The sequence below is a fragment of the Notolabrus celidotus genome, chromosome 2 (genome assembly GCF_009762535.1).
Source record: "Notolabrus celidotus isolate fNotCel1 chromosome 2, fNotCel1.pri, whole genome shotgun sequence".
Taxonomy (NCBI): domain Eukaryota; kingdom Metazoa; phylum Chordata; class Actinopteri; order Labriformes; family Labridae; genus Notolabrus; species Notolabrus celidotus.
Window position 1 is genome coordinate 33,019,331 of NC_048273.1, and position 27,906 is coordinate 33,047,236.

Sequence of the window (27,906 nt, forward strand, 5' to 3'; positions counted from 1 at the left end):
TTCTACTGTTGCTAAGAAACAAGGTTAGGGCTCATTTTAACCTTGTTGAAATCAAGTCATGTTAATTTGTATTGTCCCAAATTACAGCCACTTATTTGGGCGTAGAGGGGTTGAGATACTTAGAGTTTTTTTTTTTGTTCGAAGCATTGTTGAAAAGCCTTCCTTACAAAGCAAAAAACACCACTAATGATGTTGATAACACAATGCTTTTAATAATGGTCCTCCTGTGATGATTTGTTATAACAACACACGGCCTGTACAGCAGCTTGGCTGGAAGTGACCTCTTGTCAAGCTTGTATTCATTGTACATAAACTGCTGGACTTGGAGCTCATTACGGTAAATGATAATAGTGGTTGATTTAATAAGGAAAGCCCATCATGTGTTTTTAAAAAGTGTTTTTGCTGCTGCTGCAATGCACAGTTGGATGCACAAAAATACTGCCTCTAATGGAAAGCAAAGTTTTGGTGTAGGTGGAATCTGTGTAAAATGGATATGGGAGTAGAGACATTTGCATGCCTCCTGATGATAGCTGGGCCACAGGGTTTCAGGCAATGTATGAATATCCACTTCCTCTAGAGCTTGAGCTGTAATTCAGACCATACTTTCAGTCACTTCTAAAGTGATGTTACTAACTGCATGCAGAAATACTTTATCTGAAGTATGTAAGCACATGGTAAAATGCATGTTTCAGAAACACAAAATCCTGTAGAATTAAATCATGGTAGTGAGTGACAAGTGTGTCCCATGAGCAATGCATGAAAGACCCAGTGCAACATGATAAGCACTACTTTTCATCCAGTGGAAATAAGATGTCAAAGTCGAGGACATTAAAACATACACTTTGATCTATAACATACAACATATTTTTTTCAGAGCCACAGGTTCACTGGGTGCAGAAACCCTTCAAGGCCATAAGAAATGAAACAGAAATTGTTCAGTAAAAGACGATGAAAACTCTATTGAGCTTACACCACAAGCAAACACTAAGTCTTATCTGACTGAGAGACTGATGGAAGAAAACTGGCTTCTGGCTGAAAATGTCACAATAAACTGATTTCAGATCCACTCTGGGCTAATCCAGTTAAATTTATAGTTGGCTTACCATGTTAGTAAAAAAAATCAATACATTCAGCTGGATAATCAACCTGAGAGACATAGCCGTATTTTCTTGTCCTTCTGAATGAAACACATCGTCACTCTGATTTCACCCCATGATTTCTTGAAAGAAATTTGAAACTCAACAAAGGTGGTCGCCATGTTTGAAATGCTTGCTTAAGCTAACTGAATCAACCTATAGGCACAGGGGTGGAGCAGAGGCGGGCTTTAAGCTTTATTGTAAATACATGGGTAACACTTTATATTAACTACACACTTTTAAGCATTAGTTAAGCATTAATTAAGCATCAATTAATACTTAACTCATCATCTGTAAAGCATTGTTCATAAATTAATACTCATTTATATATCATGTACAAACACAGTTATAAATGTTTTATTATTCATGAATATGACTCTATAATGTGTTAACTAACTCTTTGTTCAAACTTTATAAATTATGGATTCACCAAATACAAATGAGCTTTTATGGTCATTATAAACACATTTACAGGTTATGATTCTAACATATAGTAAGGGTTAGTGAACACCTAATTACATAGCAAATTATGATTAATTAAGGTAGTCACAAAGGACTTATAAGCTGCTTGTTCAGGGTTTTGTGAGCTGATCTAAAGTGAGGACTTTTTATGCTTTACAAAGCATTCATTAATGAGATTTAAGACCCAGCAGCACCTTAAAACACAGAAGTCACAGATATTGATTAAACAGAATAAGGAAACAGACACAACACATGTACTTAAACTTGTATTTATTAAAAGGAAACAACCTCTGTATAAAACCACGTTTATCAAAATAAATCTTCATATGAACTTAAAATACTCTGCAACTGAAAAAGAAAATCTCTCAAACTTAAAGTGCTCACAGTGGAAAAACTCAAATAAAATATGACATATCAAATATATAAAAAGACAGTAACATTTAAACTCTGGCTCTATAAAACCATTTGTAAACACAAGTTAAAATGCAGCTGCAAAACTGAACAATAACTTGGATTCTGTGTTTTAAGGTGCTGCTGGTGCTGCATTAATGAATGCTTAGTAAAGGATAAAAAGTCCTCACTTTTGATCAGCTCACAAAACCATGAACAAGCAGCTTATAAGTCCTTTGTGACTACCTTGATTAATCATAATTTGCTATGTAATAAGGTGTTCACTAACCCTTACTAAATGTTAGAATCATAACCTGTAAATGTGTTCATAACTGGTTTATAATGACCATAATAGCTCATTTGTATTTGGTGAATCCATCATTTATAAAGTATGAACAAAGAGTTAGTTAACACATTATAGAGAGTCATATTCATGAATAATAAAACATTTATAACTGTTTGTACATGATATATAAATGAGTATTAATGTATGAACAATGCTTTACAGGTGATGAGTTAAGTATTAATTAATGCTTAATTAATGCTTAAAAGTGTGTAGTTAAAATAAAGTGTTACCAATACATGTAACTCACTCGCTCGCCTGTCAATCAGTTCAGCCGTGCACCTGATGATGCATTTTTTTGTATAACTCCTTATCTTTATGTCATCTTGACGGATACAAATGGATAAATATATCGGATGCACACCAGCACCGATTTTTCAGGGTGTCACCATGTTTAATTTTGCTTTAAAGTTGGGCATTTTAATCTGGGAAAATTGGGATTTCTTGACTTTTGAAGCCAGCTTCAAGTGGACACTCAAACAAATGCAGTTTTTTGGCAACATTTTCAGCACCTGAGGTTGCCTTTTGGTGTTTCCCTTATCTTAACATTCAACAGTAATTTGAGACACAATCACAATCTCACAACATCTAACACTTTCCTCTATCATTAGAAGAGGAGGAGCAGAATTTGAACTTTAAACGTGTAAAGAGCCGCAGGTAGAGCAATAGAATCCACAATCCTGATGGTTATTGGCAATATTTAGTAGTCTTGAGGCATAGACTGAAAAGTTCAAGAAAAAATGTGGGAAACTGCATCAAAATATCAATATGGATTTCTAAAAAGTAAAATAATTGTCAATGTTAAGCTGAGATACTAGCATTAATGTTATTAGTACTCTATTTTATATGAACAGACATGTAGAATCTGTAAGCTACAGACACGATGTTTGGGGTCCAAGGTATTTCAGTTTCTGTTTGTAATCCAAATATTATCATGCAGTAATGTTCAGTCTGCTGAGGCTCCATGCAGGAAAACTGTCTATTGGGAGACAGTGGCTTAATGCAGAGGCCATAATTGCAATCTAGAAACTGCTGATCTGCTTTACCTTACCCTTCTTATGTTTTTATTTTAACCATTTTTTTCTTGTCATTTCAATGCTTTAACTTATTTTAATAACATATATTTTCCTTTTTCTTAGCATGCATTAGTCTCAAAAATCCATTTTTGTTTTTTAATTAGTATTATGTACTGTCGTTATTTTATTTCAGCTTTTTTCTTGTTTTCGTGTTATGCACTGATTTATGAGAAAGGTGCCACATAAAAAGACCTTGATTGGTTGTTTGATTGATTGATCGATCGATCATCTGATGACGATTTAGCATTTGAACACATGTGGATGAGTGCGACAATAAATCAAATAAATCTTGCTAAAGTCACCTCTCCATTTTAATTGACATGTTTTTAGGTTGCTGGTTAGACTTTTAAAAGATGTTCATTGTTTACACATACAACATTTAAAGACTTGCCTTCTCCTCTGAAGGTATCATTGTCTTTCTTTAACCAATTTGCTGTTTCAAACTTTGTCCTAAAAGTGAGGAAGAATTCAGCACTGTTGAAAAATAAATTTGGCTTTAAAGACTCTAACCACAAACTGTGTTACACTGGGTGGTCTTGCTTGGTTAACCCATCATCCAGTACTTTCTTTAAACAGTAGTTTATTAACAGCTAAGTGGAAACATAAGTTCTAGAGGACAGGTACACATTTTCAGATGAAGTGTCTACTATTAGAAGGGTATTATCTGAAGTTAGGGTGTTATGTGGTTTATCACAATGAGCACTGTTTTGAGGAAAGGTATGCAGTTATTTGATGTGTAGTGACTCTTCCGTGCTTTGATCAGCGCAAATAAAATCCCATTTACATTCATTGCATGAGAGTCGAGGCAGGAATTTTAGAGGCAGATATTTCAAAAGCTTATCAAGATAAAGACCAAATCTCTGTGCAAGGCTAAATGTCACAAGAGGTTTGCGAGAAACACTCATATATATTTTGAACACGTCATCAAAGTCTCATCATTGAGACATAAAATGTCTGAACTCATTCTTGTCACTCTCTTTGTTCCTTTAAAGGCTGCAACTGCTGGTCTTTCTTTACGTCATCTCAGAGGAGCAAAGAGAGAAGAGTTTCAATAACTGATCAAAGTGATCAAAGCCATCGGAGCATCCTGCAGTCCCAAAACAACCTTCATTATTTATATATCAAAAAATGTACAGCCATTACTTTCACATTTCAAATAAAAAGCAATAAAACTTAGATTCAGTCTAATAATAGGGGCAAGGACGGATGCTTAGCAATCAGTGCTGTGCTGTTTCGAATCAGGAGGTCATACAGGCTAATCAGCCAAAAGAAATGAGTGGAAACATTTGTGTGTGGAGCAGAATAGTGTGTATGCATTCATGTGTATGTGCACTATGTTTCCACAATCTCCATCAAATCAGAACAGACCAAAAAATATACTTATGAAAAAGAAAGCTTTAGACTGCATTAAATCTTAATTCTAACAGTACCTGTGCTTGCAATACAGTATACTTTTCTCAGGGAAAGGACATACTGCTTAGATTATTTTTAAAAAGATCAACACTGACAGTAAGCACAAACACAACCAGTTGATTCAAATGACATTACGCTATAATTGCAATATTTTTTCAAAAATAATACTTTGATAAAAGTTGTTTTATAAAATATGCTTTTGAAGCCAATGTTAAAAAGAAAGTATTCTAAATCAAGAAATGCTTTCTTACTCCCTCCCCTTCTCTAAAATAGTGTAGCTTAATATGTCTCTTACGGCCATCTTCCACCAGATCTACTGTATCTCCGATCTGTCACAGCACTGGATATCATATCATATTAACTTCCACTTGATCCGCTCCGTTGCGTTCTGGCTGCGTCTCTGATCCGGTAGGTCGGAGCCCTCTAGGTTAGATATGCAAGACTTCTATATTTGCAAGATACCGGAGCATGACGCTAAAATTTGAACATAGCAATTTGAGCAGGACAGGAAGTCAGGCACTGAAAACAACATTGAAATATCTGGTTAATTTTCAGAATTTTACTTAACCAAAACAACAAACCGTCATGATGAGCAGAGCCAAGCCTGGAGTCAACAGGTCAGAGGTTTTCAGAGGCCAATAAAGACAAGAGGAGTCGATTAATCGTTGATTCAGTTATTATTGCAGGAAAACCTTGGTCCCATGACTCCAGCTGTCCAGCGGACCTGCTCCGTGCTCCGTTCTGAAAACACAGCCGATGGGTGTTGACGGTCTAAGACAGACCGGACATGGATCTGGTGGAAGTCCGACGTTAGAGAAGTACAAAGTGACTGAAATTCCTCATTTACAGACTTTTGTATTAAAATCCAGCAGGCAATACTTTTATCTTAAACAACTCACGGATACAATTAACTTGTAACATCATCTCAGTAATGTGTTACAGCTGCCTGTGTCTGTGCTGTGCTTCGCTTTCACCTCGCTTCTAATTTACACATGAGGTGAGAAATCTGGCAAAGACTGAGCCATGTAAATAAGGTAGATATCAAACACTTACAAGGGATGGTGCAGCTCTGTCTTCATCCCCTCCACTAAAATACACACTGGGGTACACACACTGAGAGACAAAGAAACAGAATTAGCTTCACTCTGACTTGTTAGAGTGTGAATCTCCAGGTAGTAGTTTGCAAAAAAAAGGAATAAAACTCAAACAAGCAGTGCATGCTGGATAGGCGATGTACAGGTGTGTGTTTGTCTAAATCTGTGATTGAAATGAGGGGTCGGCAGATACTAGTTTGTAGTTCATGAGACCAAGAATGGATATTTGGAACCCATATGCATTTACAGTAAAAATTGAAAGTCTCTCTGTCAAAATTTTGAATATTACAACTCCAACATTAAACTTTGTTTAATGTCTTCTGCAAGTGTTTAATCAAAACTGTAACTTTTTGCAACATATACAGGAAGTTCCCAGCAGCCTTTTTTGCAAGGTAAAATGTGAGTACAGTCATGGCCAAAAGTTTTGAGAATGACACAACTATTAATTTTCACAAAGTCTGCTGCTTCAGTTTTTATAATGGCAATTTGCATATACTCCAGAATGTTATGAGGAGTGATCAGCTCAACTGCAATTAATTGCAAAGTCTCTCTTTGCCTTGAAAATGAACTTTATCACCAAAAACACATTTCCACTGCATTTCAGCCCTGCCACAAAAGGACCAGCTAACATAATTTCAATGACACACAGGTGTCACACACATTAACACAGGTGTGGGTGTTGATGAGGACAAGGCTGGCGATCAATCTGTCATGATTGAGTGACTGGACACTTTAAAAGGAAGATGGTGCATGACACCATTGTTCCTCATCTGTTAGCCATGGTTACCTGCAAGGAAACACGTGCAGCCATCATTGCATTGCACAAAAAGGGCCTAACAGGGAAGTTTATAGCAGCGAGTAAGATTGCACCTCAGTCAACCGTCTATCCAATTATCAAGAACTTCAAGGAGAGAGGTTCAATTGTTGCCAAACAGGCTCCAGGGCACCCAAGAAAGTCCAGCAAGCGCCAGGACCGTCTCCTGAAGGTGTTACAGCTGCGGGATCGGGCCACCACCAGTGCAGAGCTTGCTCAGGAATGGCAGCAGGCAGGTGTGAGTGCATCTACACGCACAGTGAGGCGAAGACTTTTGGAGGAAGGCCTGGTGTCAAGGAGGGCAGCAAAGAAGCCACTTCTCTCCAGTAAAAACATCAGGGACAGACTGATATTCTGCAGGAGGTACAGGGACTGGACTGCTGAGGACTGGGGTAAAGTCATTTTCTCTGATGAATCCCCTTTCCGATTGTTTGGGGCATCTGGAGGAAGGCTTGTTCGGAGAAGACGAGGTGAGCGCTACCATCAGTCCTGTCTCTTGCCAACAGTGAAGCATCCTGAGACCATTCATGTGTGGGGTTGCTTTTCGGTCAAGGGAGTGGGCTCTCTCACAATCTTGCCTAAAAACACAGCCATGAGTAAAGAATGGTACCAGAACGTCCTCCGAGAGCAACTTCTCCCAACCATCCAAGGGCAGTTTGGTGATGTAGAATGCCTTTTCCAGCATGATGGAGCACCTTGCCATAAAGCAAAAGTCATAACAAAATGGCTCGGGGAACAAAACATTAAGATTTTGGGCCCTTGGCCAGGAAACTCCCCAGATCTTAATCCCATTGAGAACTTGTGGTCAATCCTCAAAAGGCGGGTGGACAATCAAAAACCCACAAATTCTGACAAACTCCAAGCATTGATTATGCAAGAATGGACTGCCATCAGTCAGGATTTGGTCCGGAAGTTGATTGACAGCATGCCAGGGAGAATTGCAGAGGTCTTGAAAAAGAAGGGTCAACACTGCAAATATTGACTTATTGCATGAATTCTGTGTAATTCTCAATAGAAGCTTTTGATACTTATGAAATGCTTCTAATTGTATTTCATTATACCATAGAAACATCTGACAAAAACACATAAAAACCCTGAAGCAGCAGACTTTGTGAAAATGTAATATTTGTGTCATTCTCAAAACTTTTGGCCATGACTATAGACCTGTTGAAGAGAGTGCAGCTTTGCAGATTAGAGCTTCTTTTGGTAAAGCTGGTCTAACATGTTTCAGTCTTTCACTATAAGCTTATGTCATATGTGTGACATATGAAATAAGAACAGGCTCATCCGCCTGCTTAAAGCCAGTAGCTGTTATTTTGCCTTTGTAGGGTGTCAAGAATTATTCTAATTTGACTGTTTTCAACACTACATGCTTGTCAAGGTCTTAACATAGAGCAGCTATCTTCGAGGCAACGTTCATGTAGCTCAGCATATCCTCACTGCGTGTATCAGCCCTCCAGCAGCCACGCTGTAGCTTCAAAGCAATCAACACAATGTAAATGCACATGGGGGGGTCTACGTTGCAGAACTCAATTATCGTATGCATACCACTTGTTTGTTGAGTTCCTTTCTTCCTCCTATTCAGTTTCCTTATTATTCACAGTTTTGTTTGAAGCACCAGGAGACTGGATGTTATATTCTGACTCCTGCATTCTTCAAAATATGATTTGGCTTGCTGCTGTATTGAGAGAAACACTGCTCCACAATTTAAATCAACTGTACTGTGTAACGGGTACAAAAGGAAATACAAAATAATGATGGCATATCCTCACTGTACGGATGCCTTTGTACTTTATTCACTCTATGAAAAACCTTTTTTTCTTTCACACATGCCATTAGAACCAATCAGCATCTTTGGTTGTTATTTGATAAATGAATAACCTGATGACATTTTTCCCTTCAACCTGTACTGATATCTTTGACATGCACTACAGTCTGTTTCAGGTTACCGCTTTGAAAGACATTGCAAGAAAAGAGCAAACCATTTCTGTCACTCAATAGCAGGAGCATTACTTTCTTTTCTTGCTTGAATAAAGCTACTCTGTGACTGTCAACTTATCCACAGTAGTGACATTGTAGTTAAGAAGCTTGAATAGAGCAGAAGGTTGATACTGTCAATTGTTGATGTAGATTTGGAGGTTGACTACGACTGTTGATGAGATATGAAGCATACCGTAGATGACAACAGTAATGTTCTTAATTTGCCAATCAGTCACATAGCCAGTATAAAACTTGAATGTAGTCTCAGTGACATCACCCACTGGTTTCTGAAACTCATTGAAGGTGGTTGCCATGTTGTAAATGCTACCTAGCCTAACTTTTACACAGGCAAAGAGGTGGAGCTGAGGCATGCTTTTGGCCTCCTGGCACACAGGTACAACCGAGTGGCAGCATCCAGCCTTCAGAAATGGAGCTTTTGCAGAAGGGCTAAAAACTGCAGTTCCTTGAGTTTCCACTTGAGGGTGGCTGCAGAAGCACCAGAAGCCACACACCCAATCAAAAAAGGCCATCTAAACAGCAAAAAAACACAAAAACCTGCAAATAGGACATTGATCTGAATAGCTTATTTACCTAACTGGAAGGGGGGGGGGGGGGGGGTTTATAACTCACGAGTTTAGTAGATTACGATACAAGTTATGCATAATTAAAGGCACAGCTGACATGACTGACTAGCGGGCACACCATGATTAGAACAGAGGCAGAAGGTTCACCTAAACTCCAAGTTTTGCCTCATGCTAGATTGACTGAAAGTTAGATTGAGTCAGCTTGGTTGTCCACCAACCATAGGCTTCAAAACATGGCTTCAGAAACCAATAGGTGACGTCACCAAGGCTACTTCCATGTATTATACAGACTATGAGAAATAATGATAATAATTGGTTCCAGTCCCTTAGAGCGCTAAGGGACTCATGTTGAGTGTAAACAGCCAAACAGCTGCTGTCAGTCTGCATTTTGATATAGTGCACAGCAGTATATATGTCTAGTATATAGGGAGGCACTGATGTTTTGCTAGTTTGTTCTCAGCTGGTCCCTTCTCAGTCTCTTTTGTCAGGGTTGAATGTGTCCCTCTGACAACCCCTTGGCCCCAGCTTGCCCCCCCCAGTAAAATTGGTCTCAAACCACCACTGGTTCTGTGGTTGAATTTCTGCTCATTTGAATAGTATTCTGTTACTTTTTTGTGTTTAAATGTGCTTAATATTGATAATTATGCATTACTTTGTTGTCCTGTTAGCTTCTGACACAGTAATCATCCTAAGTCCTATTGTGATCAGCATGGATCACGGCTATGTGGCTGTTTTGTAGCTGTTAACAATTAAATCCATAATCAATGAGTATTATTTATCCATATGATTTGTTAAAATGTTGGAAGTCCATAGTTGGTGTTTTATTTGAAACTGAGCTGAGGTGGCATACCATCCTCCTGCCTAACTTCCTGTCCAGGTCAATATTCTTTGTTGAGGCATGATGGTTCTTTCGAAAATAGGCTATCTTAAGCGGAGGCAAGTCATACTCACAAAAGCCTTTAGGATTGTCTTCCTTCCCATTGCACCAACACAGAGTTAATGCTGGAGATGTTAGTATCACAATTGTTTTTGCAACCCAAATGAAAAAGAAACAAACTGCAAGCTAAATGATGGAGTAAAAGTTTTAGATTTTAATAGTTACTGGGTATGTGGCTCAAAGAGTTTATAACAAATGAACATTATTAAGATGTTGACTGTCATCCTTTGAGGTTGACTGATACCACAGTCCCTCAGGTTAGAGCCCACACAGTGGATTAGAGGAAACATCTTAATAACAATGGTGGTGGTCTTGAATTAAACAATCCCCCGCGCCTCAGTCTTCTGTTTGTAAAATCAGCATCTGCTTTTAAATCCAGTCTCAAGATGTTCTTTTACTTTGACACATTTTTATGGTGTTTTGCTGTTTTTTTTATACTGTTGTTATTTTGTGTCTTCATTGTGTGCTTTTGCTTTTATTATGCTCCTCTACCAATCTTTGATGATTCCTTTGGTCTTTTATCTTTATATATTCTATTTCACAATGCACTTTGTAACTTTTCTTTTACTGCCTTGCCAGTAAAGTTTTTTTTATTTCCCTTCCTGGATTGATTACTTTTCATGAAAGCGTGATGAGATTCCTAAGTATGGTGAGACATGTGAGGACATTTTGACTGCTTATTTGCTTACACTCTTTCTCTGTCTCTGTCATAAGGAGAAGAAGAAGTATTAATCAGTGATTATGCAGTTGCATGTGTACCTGCCATGATCATTTCCGTACTGGTACTGGCGACATGTCCGCCTGCTGTGATTACATGTCCTTATTTTGTGCTGTAGTGTCTGTGAAGATGTCATGTCTTAATGAATGATGATGATGATGATTCTATTTGCATGAGGTGATAACAATTCTAGCTTGGGGCACTGATGAGGAGGAGTGATGTCGTTAATTATGACATGCTGTGATGGGATGTTCGTTCAAGACAGACTAATTGAAAGCAAAGCGTACAAAGACGAGTCATTATGTGGTAATGATGGACTTAGTCTGGACACATAGGATCTCTTACCTTTAACACTTGTGTTATTTAATGCAAAACCTGTTCAAGGAAAAGTGATGACAGAAACAATAAGTAGGGGGAAAATTTGAACTCACTTGGATCTTACTTTTGTTCAGGACTACAGATAGCCAGATTAATTTGATGGCTAATAAATTGGGCTGATTAAAGACATTTTGAAGTAATTGATGCTCTCACCAAACATCAATATTACAGAAATATGAAAGGACTACATTACATCTAAAAGCCTACAATAAGGTTACATCAAATTGATCATCTAGCTCAGGGGACAAGGTTACATCTTTGTCGATACAGTAGCTTCCTTGAAGAAAGAATACCACATGCATTGAACACACACATAATAGCTAAGGTTCATTCAGCTGTGAGCTTTCTTTCTGTGAAAAACAAGCATTATTCTTCCCTCCTCAAGGTAAAGGACAAGAATATACAGTGAGTTGTAGTCTCTGTGCATCAAGGGGAACTTTATCCACCGCCAAGATGAGTAATTCTAATCTCATAAAGCACCAAAACAAACAACATGCTTCAGCTAAGCTAGTTGCCAGAGAGCCCGGTGCTGCAAACACCAGCGACCCAGGAGGAGAAACTCCATCCAGACAGCCAAGACTTGATTTTAAATCATAGCCAGCCCCACAATCTGTAAGCCAGGAAGGACTAAACAGACTGATTGCAAGGTATGTTGTGGAAGACATGCTTCATATGTCAGTTGTTGAATCTGCTGCTTTCAGAGAACATAAATAGATGAAATAGAACACACTTAAATGACTAAGTTGAACAGTATGAGTCTTTTGTATCTGTAATTTACCATGGTGATGTTCTTTACATGCATGCTTCCTCAGCCTATTTGAAAATGTTGGACTCAGTGTACCATGCTGCATTGCAGTTTGTTTCTGGTTTAAGTTTCAGCACACATCACTGTATCTTGTATAAAAAGGTAGGCTTGTCTTTCTTATACAACAGAAGAATGGAGCATTGGTATGTCTTTCTTTATAAGGCCATACTACAGGAGCTGCCATCTTATTTATGCTCCTTATTGATTCCTAAAGTTGTCAGTGGCTGTCATCTTCAGACATTCGTCTGACTCACTCTGTCTTTGGTAAAAGTGCTTTTAATGTCTTTGCTCCCTCTTCTTGGTTTGAGCTTCAAGGTCACCTGAAACTGGATTGTTTAATTTGATTGGAGGATTTTATTTTTTTTTAACTTTTTTTATTTATATACTTTAAAAAGTAAAAAAAAAAAATTGATCGATTGGAGGATTTTAAACTAGGATAAAGGATCATCTGATCAGCTTGTGCACATGTTTTAGAGCTTAACAATGCTAATTTATAAATCAATGTAATAGTTACTTGTCACTATATGTTTTGTCTTGTTCTCTTTTTGAAACTTTTATTGCTGTTGTCTTGGCCAGGACTCCCTTGAAAAAGAGACTTTGTATCTCAGTGGGACTATTCCTGGTAAAAAAGAAGTAAAGCACACAAAAAACTTTTTTCAGAATTTAACCTGGCTGTTATTTCTTGTCAGCTGCTAAAACTGTTGTTTTATCTGTAAACATAAATGGAAAAAGAGAAAAAAGTAAGTGAAAAGTATTTTAGAAAATTGTGTTTATTTTTAACCAAAGCTAAAAAAATATCAACCTATGTCAAACATAGACTGTATCAAATATGGACGTAATATCCGTGACGTCACCCATCTGTTCCTGAGTGCTGTTTAGAAGCCAATCGTCAGTGGGAGCCATATTGGAAATGCTGAAAGAGTGTGATGTAAAGAGGCGGGGTTTGGGCCTCCTAGCCCACAGCTACGTGTTCCCACCTGTCAATCAAGTCAGCCATGTCCGTATTTGGACAAAAACTCGTAATCTTAATACCTTCTGAACTGTCACCTTAGAAAAAAATTCAGCTCCCGTACAGTGTGTGCCGATAGAGAAATTAGCTACTTAGATCCAAGCCGTTTTTGAACCAGGCTGTAAACATGTTTATTTCTGCTGCAAAGATTGTCTTTTTTGAATTGGTGTGTATGTGGTTTCCAATGTTTCTGCAGACAGCTTCAGATTTTGAGACCAGAGGTTGCAGCATGGTGTCAAATAGGAAAGAGATTAACTTAAAGCTACTACGAGGAGTTTTTGACTGGTAATAAATCATACTGAAATTAACAGTGAGGACTCTTACAGATTTAAAAAAGCAAATAAGACTAATAGCAAAAAGAGTGACACTTTTAATATAATAGTTTTTTATGGCTATAACCACTGCAAGTGGGTAGGTGTCAGACTAGGTGGTTAACAGAAGGATGAAGAAAATAACCCCTTTTTTTTCTAGCAAATATTCATGCACACATGTACAGGATGAAGCTAAGAGGTATCACTTTGTCCACAGGGGGCAACAACATCAACATGAACACGACGTTTCTCAAAGAGCTTTAAACATTTTATTTAAAAATGCAAAACTCAGCTTCTACCTCCTGTCATAGTCAAAAATACAGAAGTAGAAAAATCTTATCAGACTTTAAATAAATTATCTCAAAGTCATCTTTATCGTTTTTTGTAACTTAGCTCCACTCTTCCATAGAAAAGACCCATATGTAGTTGACCCGGTGGAGAAACATTAATTATGAACTGGAAACGTGAACTGTATATTTGATGATCAAATGATATAAGTTATAATTACTTATTCACTGGTAAGCATCGATGACAACTTTGACTGCAGCAAGAAGTTTCCTTTGGTGGCAATGATGTTTCAAAGCATACCAATGAGGACTCTGACCGGGATGAAGATGTTTCTCTGCCATCAGATTCTCGTTAAAATGCAGACTCTGTGAAGTAACACTTTTAGAACTAATTTAATACTGAAGGGTTCAGGGTCATAGATGTTTCATCTGTCAAGAGCAACTGTGGCTTTGACTTTGTAGAAAATTAATTTATGTTAAAGAGTTTGGGATTACAGCTACTTCAGCTGCTAAGATGACTCACCTAATAAAAACCTTTTGATAGAAAGACATGAACTTTGTGAGCATTGTGAGTATACATGTCTTCCATAGAGGGGTCAGAGCAGTAAAGAAGTGAAGCAGAAATGTTGCTGTCAGGCTTCCTTTATATTGATTTCAACACAAACTAGAAATCGACCCCAACCAACACAATATGGACAAAGTCACCACATACAGATATCCATAAAAACTCCTAACACACTCACACAGAGCATATTATTGGTATCCACTGTGCTATATGAGTGTCTCCTGGTAATGAAGCCCAGCCTTGACTGAGCAGTATACATGCAGGCTCAGCAGAAACCCCATCAACACTCTCTTTGTACCTTACTTTTTGTTGCTGCTGCTTGCTCTTTCTTCTGTGTTCATGCTGAGATACACAAGCAATAATTCACACTATGCAGAAGGCCAGTCTTTCCATGAATTCCGTCCAAGACTTGTTGCACTCAGATGATTTATTCCTTGTAGTTCACAGTCTCATCTTCACACTATGGAATTAGAATGAAAACTTTTCTCCCCTGAAAAGACAAAGACTTTCAATGCTTTCTAACAACATCTGCCTTGCAAATAGCAGAGCTCATATTGTAGATGCTGGATAATATAATGCAAATGCAAACAAACTGCCACCTCTGTCATTCTGCCCTCCCTTAGACTAGTAATACATTCTCCTTCAGACTTAAGGCAGATTTTTGCGTTGAATTGATGGCGTAGCCTATGCCGGGGGTCCAGGTAGCTCCCGTACCCACGCAGCGGCCTACACACGTAGTTAACGTGCGTCTCCTCCAAAATGTAACTATGTGTAGAATCGACGAAGACCGCAAGCCCTGTGATTGGTCCGCTCGGCGGCTTGTATTTCCCGCATTAACAGCACTTCTGGGATCCCCGCTCATCAGCCGCACATCGGCTGTGTATTTAATCTCCTCCTCTCTATTCTTCATGTAATCATGTCTGTATGATAAACAGCAACATGTATCAGCTGTAGATTAACATAACACGCTCTGAAACTCTGTGGAAAAGTAAACAGAGATCTTAGTGTGGCTGGAAAGAGGCGACCAGCTATCAGAGAGACCACACTGCCCTCAAGCGTTTCAGCGGAGAGCTGCTGAGTGACACGCACATATTGACGCACAAGTATGTTGGGTTCGTGTCAGCCTCTGCTGCGTAGGGGTGATGCAGAAGTATAAAGCAGCCTTTACACCAGCTACACAAATGCAAATGTGCATAGCAATGAGCATAACAATTCACTATATCCAGGGTTGCAAGTTAGGTTTAAATCCAAGCAATACTGAGGCTAGGTTTTGTGAGTCAGTACCTGTTTTTAGAAACTTGAATAATTCAAAGATCCTAAAAACTAAGCAAAACTGATCTCTCAAACGGCGGGTTGACAACAGATTGCCACCAGATTCGTGTCAGGTCTGTCTCCGATCCACTGTGGTCCGGCTCCCTGCTCTCTCGTCCGTCAACACCCACCGGCTGCGTTTTCAGAACGTAGCATCTAGCAGGACCACTGGTAAGCTGGAGTCATGAGACGAAGGTTTTCACTTGGTCATTACTGAATCAACGATGTCAACTCTGACCTGATCAATCCAGGCCATGCTCTGCCCATTATGACGGTTTTGTTGTTGTTGTAGCTTTATGAAACACAAACTAGTGATAACACAGTGTTTTATTCTGAAAATAAACCAGATTTTAACATTTTGTTTGTGCCTGACTTCCTGTCCCGCAAAGGAGCAAATCCAGTGGAAGTCAACACATTGAATTGAATAGGAGCCTGTCAGATTCAGTGCTGTGACGGATCGGAGATGGACCAGACACGGATACGGTGGAATTTGGCCAGGTCACATTGTCCACATGCTGTAGTGTGGACAAAACTAACCCCAAACTCCCTGTGTTGGCTGTGCCAGTGGTCTGTGAATGAGGTTAGCTAATACTGATAGGCACTGTACATAGCAGCTTCTGCCATCAGTGTATGGATTCACTGTGATTGTAACATTTAATGTAAAGTGCTTTGAGTAGTCAGAAAACTTGAGAAAGTGTGTTATGAATACAGTCTATTTAAGTGTATAGCCACAGGTGATACTGGTCAGCTCGGCCACTTTGTTGAGAAACCAGCTGGAGAACCAGAATACAAGCTAGCTAGGTTACCATGACTCCATCTCATTGATGCTGAGAGATGTAGTTTGAAAGGAACAAATATTTGTGTTGCTGGAGAAATTATGTGTAAGTGAATTGGGTCTTGCTTTCAGAGTCTAGTATACGCATAACACTTAACACTCATCAAAACAATGAATGTAAACTGTTGATTTTAGCTGACAGTAAATTGTGTCCTTAAAACATAATGGAAGAAAGAATCCTTTGTCCCTTTCAACAATTTATAATCCTTGTCACCAGCTCCTCTCCCTGTTGCAGCAAACTCTACAAGTCCACACTGCTTGTGTATCTTGGCCTGAAATGCTCTCTTTTTCAATATTTGTATTCACTCTCTGATGCCTGGTTATCCTTTCCATCTTCATTTGTTTCTCTAATTCCCTTTACCGCATATCTGACTTCCCTCTCCCTCTCCCCTCACCTCCCCCCGTCGCTTTGTATCAGCTAGAAGTCATCTTCATGAGAATGAAATAATCCTCCTCTCTATTTCAACACCAAACACTGGGATATTGAACATTAGAATAATCCTAATGTAACTGCAAATTGTATAATGTTTCAAGTTTGGTTGCTGCTCTCTTACTGATAATGTGGGGGGTTTGTATTCATTTATTCAGCATCATATTGTGCAGTGTAGTAATACTGGGAACACCATACACAGTCTAACTGATAGAGCTGCCATATAATCACTGTTATGTTGACAAAGGCAATGAACTAAAGACATTCAATGGCAGATATAGAGCAATGCAAGTCTGTAGACAGCTTAATCATAAAATACTGTATGTACCCAAAATGAAAATGAGGAAAAGAGAGAAAAATGTAAATTTTAATTTTGACTTTAAACAGAGGAAATGATTTAATTGACTTTAAACTTTCTTCTCATAAAGTATCTTTTCAGCGGGGAGCTCTGAAACAGTTGATGACACATTCAGTCAGTTTAACTGTAGCCCCAAAAGCAGGGGAGAAAGAAACATTACATTTTATGTTTCAATATGGAGCTAATTGTTGTATATGTATATGTTGTATATGTTTACAGATTAACCAGTATGGTAATGCTAACTTCAGGGAATTTAAAGCTGGGGTTGGTAGTCAGATTTAGATACACTTTTTGTTATACTGGTTAAAATTATCTTTATGTCCAAATGGCAATCAATACATAATGTGTTCTTAAAAAAGAGTGAAAAAAAGCTGCTATCTACACCCGGAGTAAACCTGGGAAAACACCAGCCAATCACTGCCATCAGGAGCCAAATTATGGAACCAATCAAATCCCGTCCTGCCATCTGCCCGCCTCCTGCGTGTACATTTCATGTTTGTTTGTGTTTTTAAGTTCCACTATGAGAATGTTTTGGTGTTTTCTTACCTCTGAGTAAGACATGAGTTGACGTAGTGCAAAACATTAACGATGTGCTGAAGATCGGTTTTGAATCAGTCACCATCATATGGTCGCAAATCACCGGTGCTCGTGAATGTGAGCCGGGGCGTCATTTTTTTTTTGAGGAGCTCCAAGGGGAGGGAGGGAGGGGTTAGACGGAGTCCTGAGGAAATGCTACATTCAAATTCATGCTAGTTTTCCGTGACTACCAACCCTAGCTTTAAAGCTCTTGTGAGGAGTTTTTCCTTGGTAACAAAGCCAAATGAAATTTAAACGATGCCTCAATATGAATTACAGAAGCAGAAGAGATCATCAGCATAAAGACTGATTTTGTCTTTACATGCGTTATTATTGCCCATAACCATTGAAGGGTAGGTGTCAGCAAAAGTGATTGACAGCTGCAAAAACAGCCTTTTTAATAAATGATTTACAGCAAATGTTCCCAGTGATTGATATTTTGACTAAATGCCAGTCTATGTTGACTTCGTCTTACAAATGTGCAAAAAATAAAGTCATGGAGCATGGAAACAAGAAAACACTTCATCCACAAGGGGCGCCAACATTGGCACCACAGGAACTTTAACAGAAGTTTAAATTTCTGTTGTTTGAATGTTGAATACATCTCTTCATCTATTTCTCATCACAAAGATATCACTGAAAAATACAAACAAAAGTCCTTTTCGACTCGAAAAACTATGGCCTTTTGAAAATACAGTACCCGGTGAGGGCTTGGACCTGAAAACACTAGTTTGCTGTGGTGTGACACAGATAAAGAACAGGATATACTGACCTACTTTAAATTTGGCCAATAAGGATAGAATGGCCTAAAACTTGGTTTAAGGAAAACAAAAAATAGGTAGATACTAATTAACTTCTTAAGCAAGAATAAGTTAAAACATATAGCTTAGAGTTAAAGAGGTGTGGCCCTAAATAGGAACAAACCAAGCTAGACAAGTTAGATACATTACAGAGGTCAGGCTTTCTTTTTGTTGCAGAATAGCAAGACTGACTTGCCTATTCATGTATTTATTATTTTACTTTTTTACTTACTTATTTACTCATTGGATATATTTCCAGCATAATTGCGCCTGTTATTACCACTGGTAGGGCACCAAATGGACCATTTAGAGGGTATAATGGGATAATGTTTACCATGCATTCTTTCTTCCTGAAAATGCAACACTGTGTGTCATGCTTGTAGCGGCTAACGTAGCCCCATGCTGCTGGTCCCAGACAGAAATAAGATAAGATAAGATATTCCTTTATTCATCCCACAACAGGGAAATTTAAAGTGTTACAGCAGCAAAGTAGATAGTGCAAAACAATATAAAGAAAACACGAGCCTATAAAATAGCAATTATTAAAAAGTTATTAGCAATTAAAATGATGCCACCACAGAGTCAAAGAAGAACTTCAGATGAGGTCCCTCCACACCAAAGGACCTGAGTCTCCTTAGCAGAGAGAGTCTACTTCGTCCCTTCTTGTAGAGTGCGGTAGAGTTGTCTGACCAGTCCAGTTTATTGTTCAGGTGAACACCCAGGTACTTGTAAGATTTCACAATCTCAATGTCCGTTCCCTGGCGTCTTCTGAAATCCAGCACCAGTTCTTTGGTCTGTCCTGCGTTGAGCTGGAGGTGGTTTCTCTGGCACCAGACTGCAAAATCCTGCGTCAGTTTTCTGTACTCCCTGTCGTCCCCATTGGTGATGAGGCCAACAATGGCAGAAATGAGGAATGGGTGCTCAGGTCACACTGCACCAACAAAGCACTTTATGATTGTATCTTCTGTGGAGTTTTCTTTTAATCAACATAATGTGGAACAGACAGATCGCCCCGAGGGGACTGAGAAAAATAAAATCAACACTTACGCACTGCAACTCAAACTAACCAACCCTGCAATAAATATATATGGGGCTCATTATGTTTAATATCTTGTTGAGACAGTGTTTGGGAGATTTTCATTAAACCCTTTGGCAATGTAATATCAAGCGCTAAAGCTGTTGCTATGGTTACATGCAGTTTAATAATAGTGTGGCTATTAACTAGAACTATCACTGAAGCACCCTGAATCCCAAGGGGAAATGGTAGCCAGTAAGTAACATGCTTTTATGTGACGGTGATTTTTTTTTTTGTATGTTCCTCAATCAATGCGTACAGATACATCACACGCACACGCACACGCACACGCACACGCACACACACACACACACACACACACACACACACACACACACACACTACCCAGATAAGGTAAAATAAAAAATGGTCAAGGTATATAAGATACTCGTATTGTTTCCTCCACTAATAGATAAGGTATATGCAGGTAGTACTCATGCTGTCATGGCCAGGGAGTCAGTGAAATCACTCTGATAGTCTCATATTGAAAGCATCTGTTTTCACTGATTAACACTTCTTTAATGAGAAGAGGAAGTAATCAGTGGAAAGAGCAGCAGTGATGTGGAGATAGATGAAAACATCTTTAAGTAACAGGTCGTATTGGGACACTGTTCAGAGACAGAGCTGCAGGAGACCCACTTACAAATCAACTCCTCTTTAACTTCTAAGTTCTGTTTTATTTGCTGCTTTCAAGTGTCCTCTCCTTGAAGGTGTTTGAGTCTGTCTGGGTGAATCTGTGCTGCTGTTTGAATGAAAACAAGTACAAAAAAAGGGGTCTCACCTTCAATTAGCCACCCTGCCTGCTGGAGATCTAGGTAGGGCATACGTCGCTGACAAAGTCCCTAAACATTTTGTTTCTTTTCTGTAAAGTAAAGATGTTGAGGGAAGCCTTTTGAGCTCACTCAGAGCAATGTCTCCAATATTTTCTTTCTATTATTACAGACTGCTGCCGGATGACCTCCGACTACTCATGATTAAATCTCTCTATCCACTCTATTAACCACCCCTAAAATACAATCACATCAATAACAACAATTATAACACAAGTTCTGAGGATCAGTCATAACATGTGATTTTCCAGAAACAGTTGTAGCTACAAAACAAAAGCAAAAAAAAAAATTGTTGGTTAACTTTCGTGCCAGCTTTATCTAATTATACTTTTCACTCACTTTATAGTCAGAGGAGGCAGAAGTAAGGTTCTTATTATAACCACCACTGTGTAAAGTGAGCAGGACCAGACGCAGCCGACTTCACCCATAAAAGCAGACGCGTTTACATGGACAGTAATTATTCATTACAAATTACATTATACTAATTGAAGATATCAGTTCAAGTGTGTTCATGGCATATGATTCAATTGGGTCTGGTGTTTACATGCACCTACACATTTAATCAGAACAGCTATGTGACATGTGCAAAAGAGATGCTGTTATGCCTCATGCCCCTCTTCTGTTCTGGTTCATGGATGCTAATACTAAGTGGACAACGACAATGCGTTTATTTGTAGTAGAAACACGCAAAGACTTAAACATAACACAATGCTTAGATAGTAGGGAGGAACGAAAAAAATGTCCACGACAAACGGTATGAAGCCGCGACAGACCGGAGTCAATAAAAAATGTATTTAAAAAGTTTCCACTAAAATCAAACCCTCTGCCATTGTCCAGTTTCACTTTGAAGTAGTCATTTTCTGTAAGTGGAGAATCACTCAATCAATCAATCAATCTTTATTTGTATACCACCAAATCACAATGAACATCGTCTCGCTTTTATACACATAGCAAGCCTGGACTGTACTCTATGTTAAATTATTAACAAAGACCCAACATCAAGACAGCAAGATAAGACTCAGTCTGATCTCACCTTAATCCACCATGAGAAGAGCACTTTACAGTATTTAGCTAGTTACAGCTGCAAAGAAAAACGTCCTTTTAACAGGCAGAAACCTCCAGCAGAACCAGACTCATGTTAGACAGCCATCTGCCTCGGCTGAGTTGGGTTTAGAAAGAGGGATAGAGGAGATTAAGAGGGAGAGATGATAGTGATGAGTCGGATAGTTGTAGATGCAGCAGCAGGCCGTTCACAGCAGCAGGCCGTCTACGGCAGGTATACAGAGGAGCCTACGAGACAAGGGAGCTCAGGGACGCCAGAGAGGCCTTTGGTTAGTAACTTTAATGGGACAGGGAGAGTGAAAGTAAGTGATGGGGGGATAGCATCCCAGTGTGTCAGTTCCCGCAGCAGTCTAAAGGCTGATTTATACTTTTCATGTCTGCGTCAGCCCCTGCATCGATGTTTCCCTGACGTGCAGCAATCCTCTGCCGAAACGCTTGAGGGCAGTGTGGTCCCTCTGATAGCTGGTCGCCTGTTTCCGGCCCCGCTACAATCTCTGTTTACTTTTCCACAGAGATTCAGAGCGTGTTATGTTAATCTACAGCTGATACATGTTGCTGTTTATCATACAGACATGATTACATGAAGAATAGAGAGGAGGAGATGAAATATAAGGTTAATATGCGGCCGATGAGCGGGGTTTCGGAAGTGCTGTAAATGCGGGAAATACAATGCCACCAAGCGGACCAATCACAGGGCTTGCAGTCCACGTCGATATTACAGGTAGTTACATTTTTGAGGAGTTGCGGGTCAGCTACATGCATAGGCCTCTGCGTAGGTACAGGAGCTACGCGGTCCTCTGGCATAGGCTACGCTGTCGTTTCGACGCAGAAGTATAAATCAGCCTTAAGCCTATAGCAGCATAACAAAGAGATGGTCCAATCATGAGCCAGCCCTAAGCTTTATCATAAGAACTGTAGAAGTGGTTTAACCTCCCCCTCTACAACTGAAAGAAATTTCATTTGGTGTTGGCTCTGTTTATCCTGTTTGGGCTTTTTTATAGTCAGGATATTAGGCTCCACATAACAGGAAATAAGACTGACAGCAGCTAACAGAGGACACTGATGTGGTGCTGAACTCAACAGACCACAAGCATCTTAGTTTTATGTATAAGAAACCAAATCTGATTTGACTGGCAAATTCTGGGGAGTGAGAAGCTCTACTGCAAAAGACACGCCAGCAAAGATCACCCCTAGCACAAATATTCATTTTAACAGTAACTGAGCTTCTTCTTTGCTTGAAAGTTACATCTGAAAAACTGAAGCACTATCTTTTCAGGGATGTGACACTTGAACGTACCCTCTTGCTTTTGGTTTTTGGAGATTTAAAAACTGCACTGCACTTACTGCAGCTCTTGCCACAGCTTTAATTGCAGAGTCTCTTTAATCTGAATTCTCAGTCGTCATGGAGATGAGTATGTTGAAGTGATATGGTCCAAAAGACATGGTTTAATTACCCACAGCCTAAAAAGAAGAGAGAAATGAAGAGCACAGGTTTCTAGGATGTAGATCTCCACAATAAGACTCACTTTGCAACACAACCCTCATGGTGCCTTCAATGTCAGTCCAGGATTTCTGCTAATCATTAGCATTAATTTGGCTTCTGTGTGATGACAGTTTCAAAGACCTTAATAAACCAAAAATCCTTCTTTTCACTTTCCATGCTTCTTATAGTACAGCCTGTCAACTTGAAATTAGGTGCTGCAAATTGATAGTGATTGCGTAGCTGTCTTTGAGTGTAAGAGTATTATTCTTTTCATTGCATAAATCATACCCTCCGCTCATTCTCCAATCTGCATGTGAACCTGCTTGCAAGCTTTTTTTCCAAGAGTGAGTTACTTTGATATCATTCTGTTATGTGCAACAAAGTCAGACTTCCAAGGAGCTTTCCATCCCTATGAAAATCTCTGCTGTAAAGAATGTATGCTGTGTAGGTGGCTCGCAGGTTCTTTATTCATGTAGTGTGTCCTCCGGTAGGTCCTCAATATGTTCACTGACGATTCACTGGGAGAATGTAGTTTTGAATCAATAAGTATCTTAGGGCCTCAGTATTCTGAGGGGGGTTGCCATTACAGCTTCTCATGCTATTCTTCACATGAAGCATCACCTCAAGTCACATCATCCAGTCCAAAGTGAGATGATCCAACTCCTCTGTGCTCATGGTATACCCATGATTTCTCACTTACCTCGGCATGTTGAACAGATAAACAAGCCCCCTCTCCTGCGGTTATTCTTTCTGCTGAAAGCCTTTTATGGTGTAAATGCGTAAAATAGTTGCAATTGCACATGGTTTCTTTTAAAATACAGATGTTGAAAAATACCTTGTGCTTCTGTGTGAGATGTCAAGAGCCTTAGCCAAGTGTCAGTATGGGATTACCTGGGGGGGAGGCCAGGGAACACTTGTTTCTGGTACTGTACATGTTTCTTTCTAAAACTACAGATTAACATTACTTAGACATATATCTTCCACTTGAAAATGAAATAAGTACTGTACCACATTTGTTCAGCTGGTCGTGTTCATTTTTGGTCTACACTTTATCAGGAAATAGTTGGCTCATTCTTGGATCATCACTGTGGCTCTACATTGTGTTACTTTACTGGATTATCTTGTATTCTGAGCTTAAACAGAATAATACTAAACTGGAATGTGTGGTTAAAAACATTACTGACATAGTTTGAATAAATAGTTTTACCTAAATGCTTTTATTTTCTTGTTTATATTTGAATTCATTATAGGATGGCCCCTTGAGATGGAGCATCTCATTTTCAACCGGGTCAAAACATAAGTACAAAGTCAAACACATACATACGGAACAGTAAATGTTAACAAACACAATTACACAAATACACACATCATTTTCTCACACTCACTCACTCAAGCACGAACGCACTCACGCACGCACGCACTCACTCACTCACTCACTCACTCACTCACTCACTCACTCACTCACTCACTCACTCACTCACTCACTCACTCACTCACTCACACCGCAGCACCAGCACCAAGCTTCTAAACAACATCTTGATAAGAAAAAAATATCAACTAAAAAGCACATTCACATGCAAGCAAAGTCAGAAATAGCTTTGTATTATTTGACATTATATGACAGAAGATTCAGTGAAGACAGACAAACTTAAGCCGCCATCAGAGGTGTATTCGACTATGGTCACACTACAAGCCTTAATGCTAAATTTATTTTTGCTGCTCAAACCCTAATTTTATAATTTTTTTGTTGCATTTTCACATTGTTGTTATTGTTGGCCTGTATCAGACTCTTTTGTGATTAGGTCATGGTCATGAACTGACCTGTTTGTGTAAAATAACAACATACAGTAGATGTCAAATGCAGCACAGAAATAAATATGGTGGCCACTCAAGTCAACAAATTTGACGGTGTCATGTTGATGTGCAGTGAATGGTGAAAAATCTATAATCAAATGGTAGTAAGGAAGGACTTCCTCAATCGCATCTGTCTTCTATGTTTGTCCAGATCCAACCTGTATCTGAATCAGGACCACATATGAAGGCTACACAGATCTGATAAGAGAAGATCAGATTCCTTGTAACCTGTTCTGTGATTGGTTCACTTTCCCTGCAGTGTGAACATAGTCTTATAATGGACTCTCCACTGCGGATTGGCTCTGTGCTCCTTGTCTTTCAACACCCACGGCTGCGTTTTCAGAGCACAGCATGAAGATACAGACAGCTGGGGTCACAAGATTTCCCACGGCAATTAGAGAGCCAATGGTTTTCTATGACAACATCCTTATTCTCTTCTATGACCTCTGAAAATGAACCAACATGTTGACTCTAGGTCTGTCTCCAATCATTATGATGATCCGCTGATGTAGTTATGTGACGTATGATCTTGTGTCAACAAAAAGGGGTTAATTCTAAAAAGTAAACAGATGTTTGAATGGGATTGGTGAAAACAGAATTCTTGGGTATCTCCTGCAGAGGGGTCAGGATTGCTGGAGCTAGGAAGGAGCAGGTACGCAGCATAGTGAAGCCAATGCAAGCACATATTGACTAGAGTGAAACCTATCTGGTGTGGCGGAGCGAAGAGGGACCAAACATGGACCTTCCTTGTTAGTGTTGATGGTGTATGGTAATTTGAAATACCTATTCCCAGAGGGGTTTTATGAAAACTATGTTTGCACTAACAAAAACTGAGCAGTGAAAGAATAACCACTGAGAAATTATTGAAATTGTGTTGATAGAATGTGTATGGTAACAATTGTTTCTGAAATCCGGCTCTCTTCCTAAAGCACAGCATTATACTTCTTTTGTTCTCTTTTACAGAAATCCATATCATGAATGCTGTGGTCAATATTATCCTAATAGCGAAGGTTAGGTAATTTGTTCATGCCAAAATGTCAAACTGTCACTGGTGAACAAAATATCCTCATTAAGTTTTAAGGTCAAATGAAAGTTGTCTGACATGCATCAGAATATAGAACAGCTAACTGTATTGACGAGTTGGAGGGAGGGCCCACTTCTGAGTGTAATATTAATTCAGCTATTTTTTGCTTCTCATAAGTGAATTGATATTTAACTGCGCTGTACTAACTCTATCAGAGATGCCAAAAAAATCAAAGAATATTACAACTTCTTAGGCTTTGAGATACATCATACTGTATAGTGTCATTAGTTAATATATTGCCAAATAATGACCTCTAACCAAAAGAGAAAAGAAGATTGATTATGTCTTAATGTACTGTGCATGCATACATATTATTATGTATGATCTATAACTTCCTAGAAATTATTTTACTCTGATACAGTATTCATTAAAATAGTATTAGTAGTTTAAAAAAGTTTACGTGACTTGTCAAGGTAGTCCATTCTTCCACAACCTGTCCCATGTATGAAAGTCTGCTGGTCTGATTTCAGGCATAAAGCCCATAATGTGTCCAACAGCTACCATGTGTTATGTGCATGTGTCCTTGAATGTGACACTTAACCCCCTCAGGTAGTGTCATCATTCAGGGAGAAATCTGCCATATGTTGCTATGCTAAGTTCAATCACCTGTATACCTGTAAGTAGACACATTGGAACCCAAAGGCAGGCACTGCAGCAGCCAAGACAGATCTTACTAAACAACCCAACTTTGGAGGGGGGTCATAAAAGAAGGGTCTCATCAGCTGGCTTTTTATTGACCTTCTGCATCTCAGTGGATTGACGAATCCCTAAAGTAACAGCCACTTGAATTTGCATTTCCCAAATCAATCATTTTAAAGTGTTCTGTTGCAAAAACATCAAGACACTGAATCACAAGTTGTTGTCATGTAAAATAAAGCACCACATCTTCTGTTAATTGATTATAGTTATATTGCGTGACCTGTAAAGATTGACTTCAGGGTGATTAAGACTGCACTCTTTCAGCAGATTGATTTGATATGATTACAATCAGTTTGTCCCTGGCATTGCTGTTAAGAATCAGTCACAGTTGTTACAGTGTTTTGGCCAATCAGAGTCAAGTTTCTAACACAGCCAGGTCCAGACTAAGAGCAATTCAAAGGATGAAGGAGTGAAAAGGAAGAGGGGTCTTCTCACTCAGGGGAGGGACACCAGGGCAACCCTCTGGAGTCAAACCCAGGGTGCTGGATGGCAAACACCTTGTGGCCAGGCTTTCCTTCACAGGGCTCAGTCAGGCAACTGTGGAAAAAGTGGAACTGACACCCTGTGGGCCCACCACCCTCAGGGATAGGCAAGGGGGTCAGGTGATAAGAAAGCTGAGTGCCAGGCTAACGTGGGGACTTGGGCATGCTGATCCCAGGCAGCATAGACTGGTACCACGGGACATGGATTATCACCTCACTGGCAGGGAAGGAGCAAGAGTTTGTGTGGGAGGTGGAGCTGTACTAGCTTTATAGAGCTGGGTTCATATCGATGCACAGCAGACCATGCTGCAATATGTTCATCAATCAATCAAATTAATTTGTGACACTAAATCAAAAAATAAACTACAATTGATAATTACTGGCATAAAGGTTGATACTTATTTTTGCAGGAAGGAACAGTTTTGGATCACCCATCAAACCATAACAAATGGAACTGGCCTTTGACTGAAAATGTTAACCAACTTTGTGAGAGATGGAACAAAGTGACCATCTTAATTGATAAATGTGCTGCTGCCTATCTTGGCCAGGACTCTCTTGAAAAATAGTTTTTAATCTCAATGAGTTTGTCATGGTTAAATACAGGTAAAAGAAAATGAAAAAAATATATACACAACTTATTTGGTATCGTTACTTATACAAGTAACCTGTTGCCATCCTTAGTGCGAGAGTACTCTATCAAAAATTATAAAGCTTGGGTGAGGATA

General features: G+C 39.1%; 1 protein-coding gene across 2 annotated transcripts in view; it reads left to right on the forward strand.

The window, feature by feature from the left end:
* LOC117826628 (inactive N-acetylated-alpha-linked acidic dipeptidase-like protein 2) overlaps nucleotides 1-27,906 on the forward strand; it is a 367,684-nt gene that overhangs the window by 42,010 nt on the left and 297,768 nt on the right. The window lies entirely within an intron of this gene.